General features: G+C 46.0%; 1 pseudogene; it reads right to left on the bottom strand.

Moving 5' to 3' along the window:
* Positions 1–7,029: 7,029 nt before the first annotated feature.
* On the bottom strand, positions 7,030–9,710 carry LOC105715975 (mitogen-activated protein kinase kinase kinase 2-like; annotated as a pseudogene).
* Between the last annotated feature and the right edge of the window lie 8,849 nt (positions 9,711–18,559).

Below are 18,559 nucleotides of genomic sequence, written 5' to 3'. Positions count from 1 at the left end.
TTTGGGACAGGATCTCGCTCTGTCGCCCAGGCTCGAGTGCAGTGGCGGGATTTCGGTTCACTGCAACCTCCGCCTCCCAGTTTCAAGCGATTCTCCTGCCTCAGCCTCCCCAGTAGCTGGGACTACAGGTGTGTGCCTCCACACGCGGCTAATTTTTTGTATTTTTGTAGAGACGGGGCTTCACCATGTTGGCCAGGATTGTCTTAATATCCTGCCTTTGTGATTCATCCGCCTCGGCCTCCCAAAGTGCTGGGATTACAGGCGTGAGCCACCGCGCCCGGCCTTGTATTTTGTTTATAGCATCTATCACTTATAGTGTTTATATATTTGTGTCCTTTTTTGATGGCTCCCTGAACTAGAATGAGGGTAAGCATCTTCTCTGCCTTCTTCATTGCTGCACCTCCAACACTGCCGTAGTTAGCACATAGAGGGTGCTCCATAAACATTTTCGAATAAATACTTGAAACCAAGAAGGATTCCCAGAAGTGGTACTCAGCTGCCTCCAAGAGTTAGCAGTCCTCCTGGATATATATGAATATTCAATCTTCATGGAGGGTGGTAGAGCATCCCAGGTGGGTTCCCTGGATGTAGGTTCAATCTTGGCACTGCCATTTCTTTTCGTGAATGTTACCTTGGATATGTCACTTTAGTTCTGAGTTTATTTCCCTTATAGTAGTACCTATTTTATAAGAATTCTGTGAGGATCCAAAGAGAGTACAGCTGTGAAAGCTCCCACATCTGTATAATGGGGTCACAGAGCTTTATATTAGCACAGGTTATTAATGACTGTACCACTCGTGCAGTCAGAGGAGAAGTTTTAAAACATGGTTCTGGATCTTCACAAGTGTTGGGTAGATGGGGTGGATGGGATAAAAAGTTGACTAAGACGGCTGACCGAGGCGACTCACACCTGTAATCCTAGCACTTTGGGAGGATGAGTGGGTGGATCACCTGAGGTCAAGAGTTCGAGACCAGCCTGGACAACATGGTGAAACCTCGTCTCTACTAAAAATAAAAAAATTAGGTGGGCATGGTGGCAGATGCCTGTAATCTCATCTAATCAGGAGGCTGAGGCAGGAGAATCGCTTTAACATGGGAGGCGGAGGTTGTGGTGAGCCGAGATCGCGCCACTGCACTCCAGCCTGGGCAACAGAATGAGATTCTGTCTCAAAAAAAAAAAAAAGAAAGAAAGAAAGAAAAAGAAAAGAAAGTTGACTAAGACGTGGTCTCCTTATTCAGGTTGTTTTGTTTTGTTTTGTTTTGAGACAGAGTCTCACTCTGTCCCGCAGGCTGGAGTGCAGTGGCATGATCTCAGCTCACTGCAACCTCCACCTCCCAGATTCAAGTAATTCTCCTGCCTCAGCCTCCCAAGTAGCTGGGATTACAGGCACCTGCCACCACACCCAGCTAATTTTTGTATTTTTAGTAGATACAGGGTTACACCATGTGGGGCAGGCTGGTCTTGGACTCCTGAACTCAGGTGATCTGCCCAGCTCAACCTCCCAAAGTTCTGGGATTACAGAGATGAGCCACTGTGCCTGGCCATATTCAGGTAGTTTCTGAGTCATGTCAACTACTCAAGAATGTTCAACTCAAATTCCAGAACTCTCTTGGAAAGAAGGAGACAAAATCAGAGTTTTGTGGAGAAAATAGGAAGGAACTAACTATGTCTGGAAGGATGAAGTAGAGGGGAAGGCATTTCATGCAATGAAAGAATGTGGCAGGAACACGTCATTCCTCAGACTTTTTTATTTATTCATTTTCTTTTTGAAACAGGGTCTTGCTGTGTCGCCCAGGCTAGAGTACAGTAGTGCTATCATGGCCCACTGCAGCCTTGACCTCCAGGGCTCAAGTGATCCTCTCACCTCAGCCTCCTGAGTAGCTAGAATTACAGACACGCACCACCACGCCCAGCTGATTTTTGTATTTTTAGTAGAGATAGGGTTTTCCCTGTTAGCCAGGCTGGTCTTGAACTTCTGGACTCAAGCAATCCACCTGCCTTGATCTCCCAAAGTGCTGGGATTACAGACGTGAGCCACTGCACTCAGCCCTTTCCTCAGATATTTATTTAGTGTTTAGGCCTCTTTCTCCATTGCACCACTTCTCTCTCACACACACACACACACCCACACCTCTTTCTCCATTGCACCCCTTCACACACGCACGCGCACACACACACCTATTTCTCCATTGCACCCCTTCACAGGCACACACACACACACCTCTTTCTACATTGTACCCCTTCACACGCGCACACACACACACACCTATTTCTCCATTGCACCCCTTCACAGGCACACACACACACACACACACAACCTCTTTCTCCATTGCACCCCTTCACATGCGCGCACACACACGCACCCCCTGTCTCCATTGTACCCCTTCACACACACACACACACACACCTCATTCTCCATTGCACCCCTTCACAGGCACACACATACACTTCTTTCTCCATTGCACCCCTTCACATGCGTGCACACACACACCTCTGTCTCCATTGCACCCCTTCACACACACACACACACACACACACTCCTCTGTCTCCATTGCACCCCTTCACACACACACACACACACACACACACACACGTGCGCATCTTGTTGCTTCTACCTTCTAGCTGTTCTTCAATCAGCCAGCTTCCTTCTGTCTTCTCTGCCACTACCCTACGCTAAGCTGCAAGCCTCTGGTCCTGACTTCTACAGCAGCCCCCTTACTGGTTTCCCTGCCATGTGTTTTGTCTTCCCTCCAACCACTTCTCCACGTTGTATGTAGCCAGAGAGAGCTTTTAAAATTGCAAATCTATGCTTGTCACCTCTCCTTATAAAACCTTTTGGTCAGGCACGGTGGCTCATGCCTATAACCCCTGCACTTTGGGCGGCCGAAGCAGGTGGATCACCTGTAGGAGGTCAGGAGGTCAGGAGTTCAAGACCAGCCTGGCCAACATGATGAAACCCCGTCTCTACTAAAAATACAAAACAATTAGCCAGGTGTGGTGGCGCATGCCTGTAATCCTGGCTGCTTGGGAGGCTGAGACAGGAGAGTCGCTTGTGCCAGGGAGGCAGAGATTACAGTAAGCCATGGTAGTGCCACTGCACTCCAGCCTGGACAACAAGAGCAAAACTCTGTCTCAAACCAAACAAACAAAAAAACCTTTCAGGTTTCCTCAGACTCCTAGGATCAAATTCAGTCTCCTTAACACAGTCTACAAGGCCTTTCAGTACTGACCTCAGCCTGCCTCGCCAACCTCATTGTATGGTATCTCTTTCCACTGAGTTTTCTATACTAAGAAACTAATCTAGGCCGGGCTTGGTGGCTCATGCCTGTAATCCCAGCACTTTGGGAGGCCAAGATGGGTGGATCACGAGGTCAGGAGTTCAAGACCAGCCTGGCCAAGATGGTGAAACCCCATCTCTTAAAAAACAAAAAAAAGAGAGACTAATCTTTCAGTTCTGTAGGCCAGGCAGTTCTTCCTCTAGGCTTGTGCACCTGCTGCCCTCTCTGCGTAGAATTTTTCCCCCTTTCCCTTCCCCCTAGATTACTCCTACTTGTTTTTCATGTTCCAATTGAAATGAGAATAATAACATTTATTGAACAGGTACTCTGTGCCATCATTGGTTTTAGTGCTTTATGTATATTAACTCATTTATTCCCCACTATAACTTCTTGAAGTAAATGCTGTTACCTTTTTTTTTTTCTTGAGACGTAGTCTCGCTCTTTCACCAGTTTGGAATGCAGTGGCGCAATCTGAGCTCATTGCCACCTCTGCCTCCTGGGTTCAAGAGATTCCCCCTGCCTCAGCCTCCCGAGTAGCTGGGACTACAGGCGCATGCCACCACACCTGGCTAATTTTTTTGTATTTTAGTAGGGACAAGATTTCACCATGTTGGACAAGATGCTCTCAATCTCCTGACCTCGTGATCCTCCCACCTCAGCGTCCCAAGGTGCTGGGATTACAGGCATGAGCCACCTCGCCTGGCCCTTTTTTGTTGTTGTTAAGACAGGGTTTCGCTCTTGTTGCCCAGGCTGGAGCACAATGGCTTGATCTCGACTCACTGCAACCTCTGCCTCCTGGGTTCAAGCAATGCTCCTGCCTCACCCTCCTGAGTAGCTGGGATTACAGGCATGTGTCACCATGCTCAGCTAATTTATTTTTTGTTTTTTGTTTTTAAATAGAGACGGGGTTTCACCATATTGGTCAGGCTAGTCTCAAACTCCTGACCTCATAATCTGCCCCCCTCGGCCTCCCAAAGTGCTGGGATTACAGGTGTGAGCCACCACACCCGGCCAATTTTTGTATTTTTTTAGTAGAGACAAGGTTTCACCATGTTGGCCAGGCTGGTCTTGAACTCCTGACCTCAAGTGATCCACCTGCCTTGGCCTCCCAAAGTACAGGGATTACAAGTGTGAGCCACTGCATCCGGCCTTTTTTTTTTTTTTCCTTTAAGAGACAGGGTCTTGGTCTGTCTCCCAGGCTAGAGTGCAGTGTCTCACTACAGTCTCAAACTCCTGGGCTAAGTGATCCTCGTGCCTCAGCCTCCTGAGTAGCTAGGACTACAGGTGTGTGCTGCCACATGCCAACCTAATTTTTGGGTTTTTTTTTTTTTTGAGACAGAGTCTCACTCTGTCACCCAGGCTGGAGTGCAGTGGTGCAATCTCATCTCACTGCAACTTCTGCCTTCCGATTTCCATTCTCCTGCCTCAGTCTCCTGAGTAGCTGGGATAACAGATGTGCACCACCATGCCCAGCTAATTTTTTTTTGTATTTTTAGTAGAGACGGGGTTTCACCATGTTGGTCAGGCTGGTCTCGAACTCCTGACCTCAGGATCTGCCTGCCTTGGCCTCCCAGAGTGCTGGGATTACAGGCGTGAGCCCCCATGCCCGGCCAGTTTTTGTATTTTTGTATTTTTTTTTTTTTTGAGATGGAGTTTCGCTCTTGTTACCCAGGCTGGAGTGCAATGGCGCGATCTCGGCTCACCGCAACCTCCGCCTCCTGGGTTCAGGCAATTCTCCTGCCTCAGCCTCCTGAGTAGCTGGGACTACAGGCACGCGCCACCATGCCCAGCTAATTTTTTGTATTTTTATTAGAGACGGGGTTTCACCATGTTGACGAGGATGGTCTCGATCTCTTGACCTTGTGATCCACCCGCCTCGGCCTCCCAAAGTGCTGGGTTTAGAGGCTTGAGCCACCGCCCAGCCTAAGCATAAGTGATTCTTTCCTCCACCCTCCTCTCACATGTGTATTCAGTGAAAGGCTAATCAGAGACTTCAAAGAATGCAACTGTTTGTCTCTTTAACTATGACACAGAAGACTTCTCCCCAGTCTTGAGTTGTCCCACCTTTCCAGACTGAACCAATGTACATCTTACACATGTTGATGTCTCATGTCTCCCTACAATGTATAAAACCAAGCTGTGGGCTGGGCACAGTGGCTCACGCCTGTAATTCCACCATTTTGGGAGGCTAAGGCAGGCATATCATGAGGTCAGGAGTTCAAGACCAACTTGACCAACATGGTAAAACCCTGTCTCTACTAAAAATACAAAACAGCCGGGTGTGGTGGCATGTGCCCGTAATCCCAGCTGCTCAGGAGGCTGAGGCAGGAGAATTGCTTGAACCCAGGAGGCAGAGGTTGCAGTGAGCGGAGTCGAGCCACTGCACTCCAGCCTGGTGACAGAACCAGACTCTGTCTCAAAAAAAAAAAAAAAAAAAAGATATGGAAAAATGAAACTTTAGGGAAAGGTAAAGTCTCTAGATAAAGTCTTTTTGTAGTAGAGGTAATAACTGCAGTGATTTGCCATTTTAAGATACTAATTTACTAAGTTTGACAAGCTGACTGGGGGGAAAATCCAGAATGAAAGAGTTTTTGTTTGTATTTCAATCTGTTTATCGGGATGAGGTCTTGCCATGTTGCCCAGGCTGGTTTTAAACTCCCGGCCTCAAGGCATTCTTCCACCTTGGCCTACCAAAGGACTAGGATTACAGGTGTGAACCACTGTGCCCAGGCTTAAAGAGGGTTTTGTTTTTTTTTTTTAATTTCTCCATTCCTTTAATTTTGAGACTTCTCCCTCAAGTAAAACAATCAAAACACAGTTTAAAATATACTAAACACCTAGTTCTTTTTTTTTTTTCTATTGACTGGCAAATGTGGTCTCATACTGCTCACACATTTAACTGCCGAACACGCTAACCAATTGCGCCACAGAGACAGGTTGCTCACACATTTAATAAGAACAGTCTCCTTTTGTCTTTTATTTGGATATGCTCATGACTTGACTTTAAAATAAAAAAGCTGTGTGTGTGTGTGTGTGTGTGTGTGTGTGTGTGTTTTGTTTTAAGCAGAAAGCTATCCCTCAAGGTTTACAGATTCCAGTAAGATGGATCTATTATAGTGTATTTGCTTATTATACTGGTTAGGATTACAAATAAACATAGCTCTTAGAGATTTGTATCTTCTATCAAGACTCCTACTGAGCAAAAAGCTTGGTAGACAGAGGTTAGGATCTAAAGAATGCCGATATAAGAAGAAACCTATACTCTTTAAGTTGAGTACCTACCCTAAAGTTTAGGGCTCAACCCCATAAATGAGGATATATTTTAAATACTATCACTAAAAACTACAAATTATACATCATGTTCTTCTCCTTGTTTTCCATGTCTTCCCATCACCACTGATATGTCAGTGATAGAGGAAAAGACTCTACAGTCTTTAGGTATTCCAAATGATTTGTTTGTGTACTAGAAAGAGTGCCTATGTACTAAAGTACTTTATCTCTCTGATCCACATCAGAACATTATAAAAATTTTAAAAAAAGTTTCAAGTTCTTGTAAAGGAAAAAAGATTAAATATAAAAAATTTAGGTTATTATTATTAAACAAATTTAACAAAGAATCAAGAGAAATACTTTCCCTCGTCTTTTTTTCTCCCCCATCTCTCTTTTTTTATAAAAAAGAAAAGTGCAGTCAGAGAGAAGGTGAATGAATAGATGGGGGCTAGGTAGAGGCACAGGAGAGGTAACTGGCTGCTAGTGATAATGCACAAACATGTGCCTTAAGAGTTCCATCAGCCAGGCGCGGTGGCTCACGCCTGTAATCCCAGCACTTTGGGAGGCTGAGGCGGGTGGATCGCGAGGTCAAGAGATTGAGACCATCCTGGTCAACATGGTTGTAAGGCCGATTGCCTCACCGAGAGCTCGGACGCACACACCCCTCTGCCTTTTTTCCGAAAGCTCGGATATGCTTGGGTTGTTCCTTTTTCCCCTTCTCGCACAGCCTGGCTTTCCCTTAAAGAACCCAGTATGCAAGCAGGATCTTGTGATTTTAGCCAATAGCAGCCGAGTCTTTCTAGCCAATAGCAGCCAAGTCTTTCTAGCCAATAGCAGGCAAGTAATTCTAACCAATAGCAGCTAAGTCCTGTATGCAAACAAAGGCTTGTAACCTTACCCAATAGTAGTGCTGCTCTCCCACAACCAGTCGAGCTCTCCCACTCCCTATAAAACCCCACGTCTGAGAGGAGTCTGTGCGATTTCTCTGGTCCCTCCGCAGAACCTCGCCCGGGAGGCTGAATAAATTCCTTCATATTGGATCTTCTTGTGTTGGCCTCAGTTTCTTCCTTTTAAACTCAGCAAGAACCCAAGAACAAACCTCACAATGGTGAAACCCCGTCTCTACTAAAAATACAAAAAATTAGCTGGGCATGGTGGCGCGTGCCTGTAATCCCAGCTACTCAGGAGGATGAAGCAGGAGAATTGCCTGAACCCAGGAGGCGGAGGTTGCGGTGAGCCGAGATCGCGCCATTGCACTCCAGCCTGGGTAACAAGAGCGAAACTCCGTCTCAAAAAAAAAAAAAGAGTTCCATCATCTGAAGGTCTCAGTTTGGCCTCTACAAAAATCTGTTTGAGGAAATCTCGAGTATAGTCTGAGACATGAGGTGGCAGCTTTGGGTTTGTTGGCTGAGTGGCGGTTTTAAAGATGGCAGCCATTGCTTCAAATTCAGCCCAAGGAGGCTTTTCAGTTAGCATTTCTACCACAGTGCATGCAACACTCCAGATGTCTGCTTTTCTTCCATAGCCTTCTCCACTGTTTACTTGAGGGCTCATCCAGTATGGTGTGCCCGTGACAGACTTCATTTCTGTCCCTGAGAGACAGATGGTCTGAAGCCGTTTGCTGGCCCCAGAATCTCCTAGTTTGATGTTGCCTGTTGAATCTCGCAGGATATTTGTGCCTTTGATATCTCTAGGGACAATCATATTACTGTGCAAATAATGGACACCCTCCAGAATCTGATGGGTGTATTTCCTAGTCACATTCTCAGTAAGAGCACCATATGCTTTTAATTGGTCCTTAATTGAACCCCCTGGCATATATTCCATAAATATGGAAAGTGTTTTTTCCTGGGGATCCCTCAAACAGCCATAATACTGAACAGTTCCCTCATGTAGCAAGTTTTTCAGCAACTGAATTTCACACTCAAGTGCGTTTACTTCCTTGCTGGTCTCAGGACTATCAGGATCAAATTGAACTTGCTTAACAGCCAATTCTCTTCCTGTATCAACATCATAACAGAGGTAGACCCTTCCAAAGGCTCCTTGGCCAAGCAGTTTGCCCAGTCTCCAGTTGGTTGGAGCGTGAGGTGAACGGCTAGGTGGGCTGATGTCCATTACAGTCAGAGTAGGATTGTCTGTGTCACTTCCCCTCCTTCTTATTTGACTATCATCATGCTCTGGGGTAAAGATACTGCTTCCACTACTAGTGCTTAAGGAGTGATCAGTAGGACTGAAACAGGAGACCAGAAGCTGGTCCCCTGGGTCCTTCTAGCTCTTGGAAAAGTTATACTCTTGATGATGATATGAAACATGATGCCTTCTTGGATATGTTTCTCCTTCTCCAAATTTCTCAAAGATAGGGTTATCATAGTCTGAAAATTCCTGATGATTATCTGGGTAGCTCTGGGCCCTAGGCATTCGTGATTTTGGATAACTCTCTCCATCCAAAGGACTATCAAGTGATGGACAACTTCCTGAGCCAGAATTTTCAGGACTGCTTAAAGATAATGGATCCAGCATTTGTTCCATGCTCTCTGGAATGAACTCTCCTTCACTGTTGATACTAGTGAATGACCCATTCCGGGCAACCTGGTGTAATTCATCTGGAATGTATCCTGGGGGAGGAGAACTTCTATCTCTACTATTATAGAAAGCCCTTTTTTCCTCTCTGCTACCGATACTGTATTGTCCAAACCTTCTAGTAATGGCAGTGGTTCTAAATTAGTAGCCTGTGTACTTCCATTTATTATAAGTAATATCTTGAGGCTCTTCATATGAATACTATGATCCAGCAGTTCCACAGCTTTGTCCAAGTCATCTTGAGTAGTTAATGGAATTACCAACTCGTTATTGGTATAATGTAGATCCATAGGCTGTCCAAAGGCAATTTTAGCTTTAGATCTCAGATCTTCCAGTTTAACTGGTCTGGGGAACTGAAGGATTCTTTTTTCTCCTCTATGTTCAAATTTGGCTCGGACAGCATTCTGTTTTTTTGGTGATGAAGATTTTGCTTTTCTGGTTTCCTGCAAGGATAATGCTGGTTGACTGGCCTTACGAAGGGCAGCCAAATCTTGCATGATTGAGTTCAAAGCTTGCTGATCATCCATCATGGCAAACAGCTCTACAATTTGAAAATTAGGAAAATGGTTCTCCCATCAGCATTCTTTATGACCAGGTGTGTGACCTCAGGCAAATGATTTAATCTTTCTTTGCCTTGATTTCCTTGTATCATGGAGATTCATGGCACAATAGCATCTCAAGATTGCGGCTGCTCCACAGGGACATAGACAGCCTCAGGAGGGGCCGAACCCGCCGCTCCACCCCTGCGTGGCCTGTCACCGCGGCCCAGTTGGGGGTGGCTGCTGGGACCCTGGGGGCCGGAGGGGCGCTCGAGGAGTCTGGCACGGGCCGGGGGGGCCAGGCCCGTCCCTCTTTCACATGAAGCCCGGGCCGAACGGGGTGGCGAGCGCATGAATCCTTACGGCCAGCCAGGTCCTCCTGGTGCTCCTCAGTGCTTCTCGCTGCTGCAACCCCGAGGCCCGCGGGGAGCTGGGCAGGAAAGGAGGAAGCCGTGGGCCCGCATTGCAGAGACCGTAGAAGAGGCGGGAGTGGCGACTCTGCAGACAGGGGCACCAAGCATACTGGTCGTCGTCCTCATCGCCGCCGCGGGTCGTGCACCACTCTTAAACGCTGCGCCCAGCGGCCATAGCACCCTCATCAGGCGCCGCCGCTGAGGGCAGGCAGCCCCGGGTTTTGTTTTGTTTTTTGTTAGTTTTACTTTTTTTGTAGAGACAGGACCTCACTATGTTGCCCAAGTCAGTCTCAAACTCCTGGCCTCAAGCAGTCCTCCTACCTCAGTCTCCCAAATTGCCAGGATTACAGGGATGAAACATACTGAACCTGGCCAAGGGCTTAATTTAATTTAATTTCTTATTTGTTGAGACAGTTTCTCACTCTGTTGTTCAGGCTGGAGTGCAGTGTCCCAGTATCAGCTCACTGCAACCTGTGCCGCCGAAGTTCAAGTGATTCTGGTGCCTCAGCCTCCCAAGTAGCTAAGACTGAAGAGGGAGACCCAGGCTTCTCACATCAACTTCCCCCATGACTATCATGCTGCATTTCAATAGAAGAAAAGGTTGACCGACTGGCGCCTCTGGTTTTACCTTCCTATAGGTGACAGGCTAGGCCTTGGGGAAACTCTCCAGAAGGCACATTTTTACTTAAAACAAGATCAAACCAGAAACCTTTTCACATGTGAGTCCTAAAACTGTAAACTGGAACCCTTTCATATGTGATTCCTGAAACTGGAAACCAACACCTTTTCACATGTGAGTCCTAAAAGTATGAACCTAAGATTCTTCCACATGTAACATCTAAAATATAAGCCTATATAAAGGCAGAACCTTCCTTTGTTAGAGGAGCTGGGTTTTTGACAAATTACTGCCTGGTCTCCCGGCTGGATCCGTTTCCCCGCAGCCGCTCCTGCTACATTTTTGGTGCATTGGCCAGGAAGTGAGTCTTGGATAGCAGATGGCAGGGGAAAAAGTCTCTTAGGTGGTTTGCCTAGCCCTGTGGAGCATCCCTGCAGGGGGACTCCTGCTCGCTGGGGTGACGTATCCTGAGAGCCCTCCTGGGCAGGTGTGTGCCCGGTGGAAAAGCCTCGCCAGAGCGGAGCAGGGAGGCCCTGCAGTGTGGATCCACCCAGTGGGTGAACACAGAGGAAGAACGAGTATTTGGGGAAGTCTGGACAACTGAATTTGGTAAGATTGAACCCGGGAAAGTAGCCCACCCCATTTTGGATGGAAGCGTGGCCTGATCACCCACGGATGCCAGATTGGCACTTTTCGAGGTAGCTCTCTCTGTAACTAACCTTGGAAGATTTTGCTTATCGTTTTGAATTGGAAGGAGAGCTATTGGATGTATATCTGTGTGTGTAGATGGGTCCAACTGGACTCATCAGTCGTAAAAGGTTTCAGGCCCATTAGGAAGGGCCTCATGCATCGAGCAATTTGTAAGAATTAGAGACAGCCACAGGAGGCTTGAGTGAAGAACTCTGGGTGTTGTAAAAGGATTGAAGTGAATTTAAATCGGAGAGTGCTCCATGCTGTGTCTTGCTAGGCAGAACGGGAACTGCTGTGAGTGAACTAACACTCTCCTAACTGTGGGAATTGTTTCTTTGAAGTGTTAATATGGGTCACTCCCATAGCCATTTCACCGCTTTAGAAACCATGCTGAAAAATTTGAAGAAGGGACTTAGTGGGAAATTATAAAGCAACTATGACACCAGAGAAATTAAGGGTTTTATGTAGGGAAGATTGGCCAGCATTTAGTGTAGGTTGGCCCCCAAAGGGGACCCTTGACAGGCCCCTTGTCTCCAAAGTAAGGCATGAGGTTATATACGGCAAGCTAGAACACCTTGATCAATTTCCATACATAGACTCGTGGTTGCAGTTAGTGTTAAACCCTCCGAAGTGGCTAAGAGAGCAGGCAGCGACTGTTTTAGTAGCCAAGGGACAGACTGCTAGAAACCACCATCCCCCTCACCACCAAGAAAAGCGGACTCCCAAGGTTTTGGTCGACCGAGCGGCAGAAGAGTTTTTGCCAATAATGCCTCCTCCTCCTCCTCCTCAAGGACTCCCTGCCCCTGGGCCAGAAGCCTCAGCATCCCCACCAGGGCTGCACACCCCTAAATCCTCCAGAGCAGACAAAAGAGAGTGTGGAAAAACTCTGCCCATTGCTGCCCACTTCCTGGAGGGAACTCCCTCTCTGGCACCCAAGGCCAGGGTGCAGATGCCTTTAAGAGAGCAGAGGTACACGGGAGTGGATGAGGATGCACATGGTAGAAAGGCGTGTTTTCACGTACCTGCTGTTCACCTCGGCTGATCTTATCAATTGGAAAAATAACAACCCGTCTTATACCGAGAAACCCCAAGCTCTCATTGATCTACTGCAAACTATTATTCAGACTCATAACCCCATTTGGGCTGATTGCCATCAGCTGCTTATGCGTCTTTTTAACATGGACTTTCTTGTACTTAATGAATTGCCCCTGCGCCTCTTCTCCGGCAAAACCTCTTGCGCAAATCAAGGGCCACTATCCCATTCAATAAAAAAGACTCCCTGTAGCTAAAACCGCCTCCGTTGGGGTGTTATCCAGGCTCTCATTGTTCCTTGGGAAGGAACGTGGAGACTTCCTAGCCAGAAGCAGAGGACTGATATTATCGCCCAGGCCCATGCAGGGCTTGTGTGGCTTTGCACCCAATTTATTCACGCAGTTGGGATTATTGCCAGCAGTGGATAGTTGGTTCACTTAATTGGACTTAAAGAATACCTCCTTAGCATTGGACTGGCCTTGGAGGGTCAAAAACTATTTGCATTTCAGTGGAAGAAACCCAGAAGGAGGTGTAACCACTCAATACACCTGGACCCAGCTTCCCAGGGGCTCAGAAACTCATCATCACTGGGGAGGCATCAGCCTGTGACCGCCCCCTAGAAGCTTCTTGCTTGCATGATGCCCCGGTATGCTGATAACCTGCTATTGGGACACCCCATGGCAGTTGGGTGCGCAAACAAATGCCTTACTTCGGCACCTGGAGGACTGTGGGTATAAAGTGTCTAAAAGGAAAGCCCAGATTTGTCAAAAAGCAAATGCAATATCTGAGACTCACTATCTAGAAGGGGGAATGCAGCCTAGAAGCAGAGAGGAAGCAAGCCATTTGCAAAGTGACAGAACCTGAGACTAGAAGCAGGTAAGAGAGCTCCTGGGAGTGGTGGGTTTTGTAAATTGTGGATTTCCAAACTTCGCTGTACTGGCCAAACCCTTACACAAAGTGACAAAGGTGGGAGGGGAGAAGACAAGACACCCTTTAAATGGGGCAGAAGCTAAAAGCAAAACTTCTGTCAGCTCTGGCTTTGGAGCTAGCCAATTTAACACAGTCTTTTCATGCTGTCAGAAAGAAAATAAAGGAAGAAGAAAAATGGCAATCAAAGATTCTAGCCTCAACTCTGGGAAGAATTTAAATATCAAAGCACCCCACACAGCGGTGTCTCTAATGAATACCGAAAGACCTCATTGGTAAGCCTGCCAAATACCAGGGCCTTCTATGTGCAGCGGTTGTACAAGCCGTACATGAGACCACTCATTTAGGTCAAGAGTCACTTGAAAAGATGCTGGGCCAGTACTTTTACATCTTAAACTTATCAGCCTTGACTAAAACTGTGGCACCAAGATGTATTCATTACATGTCGGCAACACAACGTGAGGCAGGGTCCCAACTACTCTCCCTGACATTCAAGCTTATGGAGCAGCTCCATTTAAAGATCTCCAGGTAGACTTTACTGAAACGTCCAAGTGTGGGGGACATAAGTATTTGTGGATCCTGGTGTGCACATACTCTGGGTGGGACTGGAAGGGCCCATGAAGTAACCCATGTGCTGCTTCAAGATCTTATCCCTAGGTTTGGACTGCTACTGCGCATCGGATCAGACAACAGACCAGCATTTGTGGCGGATTTAGTCTGGAAAACAGCAATGGTCTTAGGTATCACCTGGAAACTGCACACTGCCTACTGACCTCAGAGTTCCAGAAAAGTGGAAAAGTGAATTGGACCATCAAAAACAGCTTAGGGAAAGTGTGTCAGGAAACAAGATTAAAGTGGGTGCAGGCACTTCCCTTTGTGTTATTCAAAATTAGAGGCACCCCCTTTAGGAAAAACAGGATATTCCCCTATGAAGTCTTATACCATAGGCCCCCTCCCCTACTCTGGGCACTCCTAAGAACTCCTCAGGAGTGGGGAGAGATTGAGTTAGGATGCTAGTTACTAACCCTAGGGAGAATCCTTAGGATACTTCAACCTGAGTAAATAACAGATGTTCTGTAAGCCTTTTTCTCCCCAGTTCACCCTTTCTCACTAGGTAATCATGTGTGGATAAAGGACCGGAGTACAGTCCCTCTAAAGCCACAATGGAAAGGACCTCAGACCTGATCCTTATCAATCACACAGCTGTGAAGGTAGAGGGACTCCCAGCCTGAATCCACCACAGCTGTGTAAAAAACCAGCAACAGCTGAGACTTAGACCAAGGCAAGGACTGCAGAGTCACCTTAAAAAAAAAAAAAAAAAAAAAAAAAAAAAAAGCCTTGCTCCAGCCATATCCCAGAAGCTGGCTGGTCCATGCATGGCTGAAGTATGAGGAAATTCATCATGGGACTTGTTGTTCTTAATATTTGGACTTGTACAGTTGGGAACCTTAACTGATTTTAAAGAATGCCCTCAGTATGTGCACCAGATAGGGCGTAAAAGTTACTGCCATTCTTTTGTCCTACAGTTCTTATAAATGTACAGGGGCATAGAAGGGAACCTGTTTATATAATGGTACTCAGTATAAGGTGTGTAATCCATGAGATGGACAGGTAGCTGTGTCATAGGCATCATTAAGCCCTCTTCCTTCCTATCATCTGTTGAGACAGGTGGAAGAAACCTAAAGATAGGAGAATGGACAGATGCTAAGTGGCCACTGGAGAGAATTATTGAGTATTATGGGCCGGCCACATGGGCGGAGGATGGCTCATGGGGATACCAGACCCCTTTTTACATGCTCAACCGGATTATCCAGTTGCAGGCTGTTTTGAAAATATTCACTAATGAGGCCGGGCGCGGTGGCTCAAGCCTGTAATCCCAGCACTTTGGGAGGCCGAGGCGGGTGGATCACGAGGTCAAGAGATCGAGACCATCCTGGTCAACATTGTGAAACCCCGTCTCTACTAATACAAAAAAAATTAGCTGGGCACGGTGGCGCGTGCCTGTAATCCCAGCTACTTAGGAGGCTGAGGCAGGAGAATTGCCTGAACCCAGGAGGCGGAGGTTGCAGTGAGCCGAGATCGCGCCATTGCACTCCAGCCTGGGTAACAAGAGCGAGACTCCGTCTCAAAAAAAAAAAAAAAAAAAAAAAAAAAAAAAAGAAAATATTCACTAATGAAACAGGCAAAGCTCTGTCCCTTTTAGCACAACAAAAAAACTCAAATGAGAAACGTGATTTATCAGAACCGGCTGGCCCTAGATTATTTGCTAGCAGCCAAAGGAGGAGTCTATGGAAAATTCAATCTAACCAACTGCTGTCTGCACATAGATGACCAGGGGCAAACAGTGGAGGATATTGTGCGAGACATGACCAAACTGGCACACGTGCCTGTACAGGTGTGGCACGGATTTAACCCTGAGTCCTTATTCCGAGGTTGGTTCTCATCCTTGGGAGGATTCAAATCCCTCATCATAAGTGTTATAATACTATTAGGTGTTTGTTTGCTGCTCCCTTGTCTACTCCCCCGTTCCTTCAGATGATTAGGGGATTCATCACTGCTGTAGTTAGCCAAAAGATGACATCACAAGTATATTATATGAAACATATCAGTTTCTTCAGAAAATCTGGAAAGTGAGAACGAAGGTGAGACTTCTCACTAATTATAGAGTGGTGAGGGTCTCAAAGGCAGGGGTGAAGAGGGAGACCCAGGCTTCTCAGATCAACTTCCCCTTTGACTATCATGCTGCATTTCAATAGAAGAAAAGGTTGACCGACTGGCGCCTCTGGTTTTACCTTCCTATAGGTGACAGGCTAGGCCTTGGGGAAACTCTCCTGAAGGCACGTTTTTACTTAAAACAAGATCAAACCAGAAACCTTTTCACATGTGAGTCCTAAAACTGTAAACCGGAACCCTTTCATATGTGATTCCTGAAACTGGAAACCAACACCTTTTCACATGTGAGTCCTAAAAGTATGAACCTAAGATTCTTCCACGTGTAACATCTAAAGTATAAGCCTATATAAAGGCAGAACCTTCCTTTGTTAGAGGAGCTGGGTTTTTGACAAATTACTGCCTGGTCTCCCTGCCAAATAAACTCCTCCCTCCTTTATTCGGTGTTCAAGAGATCTGTTTCCCGCGGCCGCTCCTGCTACAAGATGACAGGCTAATACAGGTCGTGTACCGCCACTCATGACTGGCTAATTTTTGTTTTAGTAGAGACAGGGTTTTGCCATGTTGCATAGGCAGTCTTTAACTCCTGGCCTCAAGTGATCCACCCTCGGCCTCCCAAAGTGCTGGGATTACAGGCGTGAGCCACTTCCTCAGGCCCTGCCAAGGGTTTTTGTTGTTTTGTTTTGTTTGAGACAGAATTTCACTCATTGCTGAGGCTGGGTGCAGTGGGGCGATCTCGGTTCACTGCAACTCTGCCCTCTGGGTTCAAGCAATTTGGCTGCTTCAGCGTCCTGAGTAGCTGGGATTACAGGCGACTGCCACCACACTCCGCTAATTTTTTGTATTTTTAGTAGAGATGGTGTTTCATTATGTTGGCCAAGCTGGTTTCGAACTCCTGACCTCAGGTGATCCACCCATCTTGGCCTCGCAAAAAGCAGGGATTACAGGCATGAGCCACTGTGCCTGGCCCCAGCCAAGGATTTTAATAACTAATGGTTAATACAGTCTTATGATACTCCTTCAGATCTCTGAGCAAAAGTAAAACTTAATTCCCAAAAACCCACTTAATGTCATTTCTTTCTTTTCTTTTTTTTTTAATAAAGATGGGGTTTCACCATGATGGCCAGGCAGGTCTTGAACTCCTGACCTCAGGTAATCCACCCACCTCGGCCTCCCAAAGTGCTAGGATTACAGGTGTGAGCCACCGCGCCTGGCCTCTCATTTCTTTTTTATGTGTTAAAAATATTTTAAAAGGATAATAGCAAAAAAATACTATAACATTCGTTTATGTATTCACTACCCAAAATGAATAAATAGTATCATAACTATTTTCACCTTCCAAGTCCCATTCTCCTCCCTTTCTCCTTCCCTTTAGGCATCACTTTTATATTAGTCTGCTTTCATTTTTTAAATTTTAATTGATTATTATTATTATTATTTTATGAGACAGAATCCCATTCTGTCGCCCAGGCTGGAGTGCAATGGCACGATCTCTGCTCACTATAACTCCACCTCCCGGGTTCAAGTGATTCTCCTGCCTCAGCCTCCCAAGCAGCTGGGATTACACTTGGTCGCCATGACGCCTGGCTAATTTTTTAAATACTTTTAGTAGAGACAGGGTTTTACCATGTTGGCCAGGCTGGTCTCGAACTCCTGACCTCAGGTGATCTGCCCGCCTTGGCCTCCCAAAGTGCTGGGATTACAGGCGTGAGCCACCATGCCCGGCAAGTTCATTGATTTAGCTTGCGGAATGGTGTTCCATCACATGAATACAACCCAGTTTACTTACCCGTTTGCTACCGATCAACCTTTACATTGATTTTAGTGTTTCATTATTCCAAACACTGCATTTCAGGGAATATCCTCCAACAGGTCTCCTAGTGCCAATGCATGAGAGTTTCTATTAAGCAATATTTTCAGAAGTTTGTTTTGAAACCACTATGGAAATATCTTTTCTATTAAGGCCCAGTTCATACATTAAATAAAAGTTTAATAAAATAATACCTCCCCTTGCTATATGCACTCTATTTCCTACTCTGTTGCACTCTGTCCTATTTCATTTTTGTAAAATGCTGGACACGACTCACTACATTGATTTTATGAGTCACTAATGGATTGAAAAACAGTGCTTTAAGGCATTTATCTGATAGTAGACTTTCTAGATCAAAGAATAAGTGCATTTTCAACTTGAGTAGACAACATCAAGTTGCTCTCCAAAGTGGCTCTATCAGTTTTACAGGATATCAGAGCCCTAGTTTTTCCACATCCTCACCAACACTTAAAATGGTCAGAATTTTAGATTATTGGTAGTCCTGTAGATGTGAAACAAATCTCATTGTCAGTTTAATTTGCATTTTCCAGATTACTAGAGCAGTGGAGTAGATATTATTATCTATTATAGATCATTTGAATTTCTTTTGGGAATATCTATTCATTCCTAGTCTAATCCATTTTTCTGTTGGGTTGTTAATCTTCTGCTTCTTCTTATTGGTTTGTAGGAGTCCTTTTCAGATACTAGAGACCCATCGTTTTTAGATATACAT

This window comes from Aotus nancymaae, unplaced genomic scaffold (assembly GCF_030222135.1).
Source record: "Aotus nancymaae isolate 86718 unplaced genomic scaffold, 86718_ANA_hifiasm-v0.15.2.pri h1tg000016l, whole genome shotgun sequence".
NCBI classification, from domain to species: Eukaryota; Metazoa; Chordata; class Mammalia; order Primates; family Aotidae; genus Aotus; species Aotus nancymaae.
The sequence above is the reverse complement of the archived record's forward strand: the minus strand, read 5'-3'. Positions and strand labels throughout refer to the sequence as shown.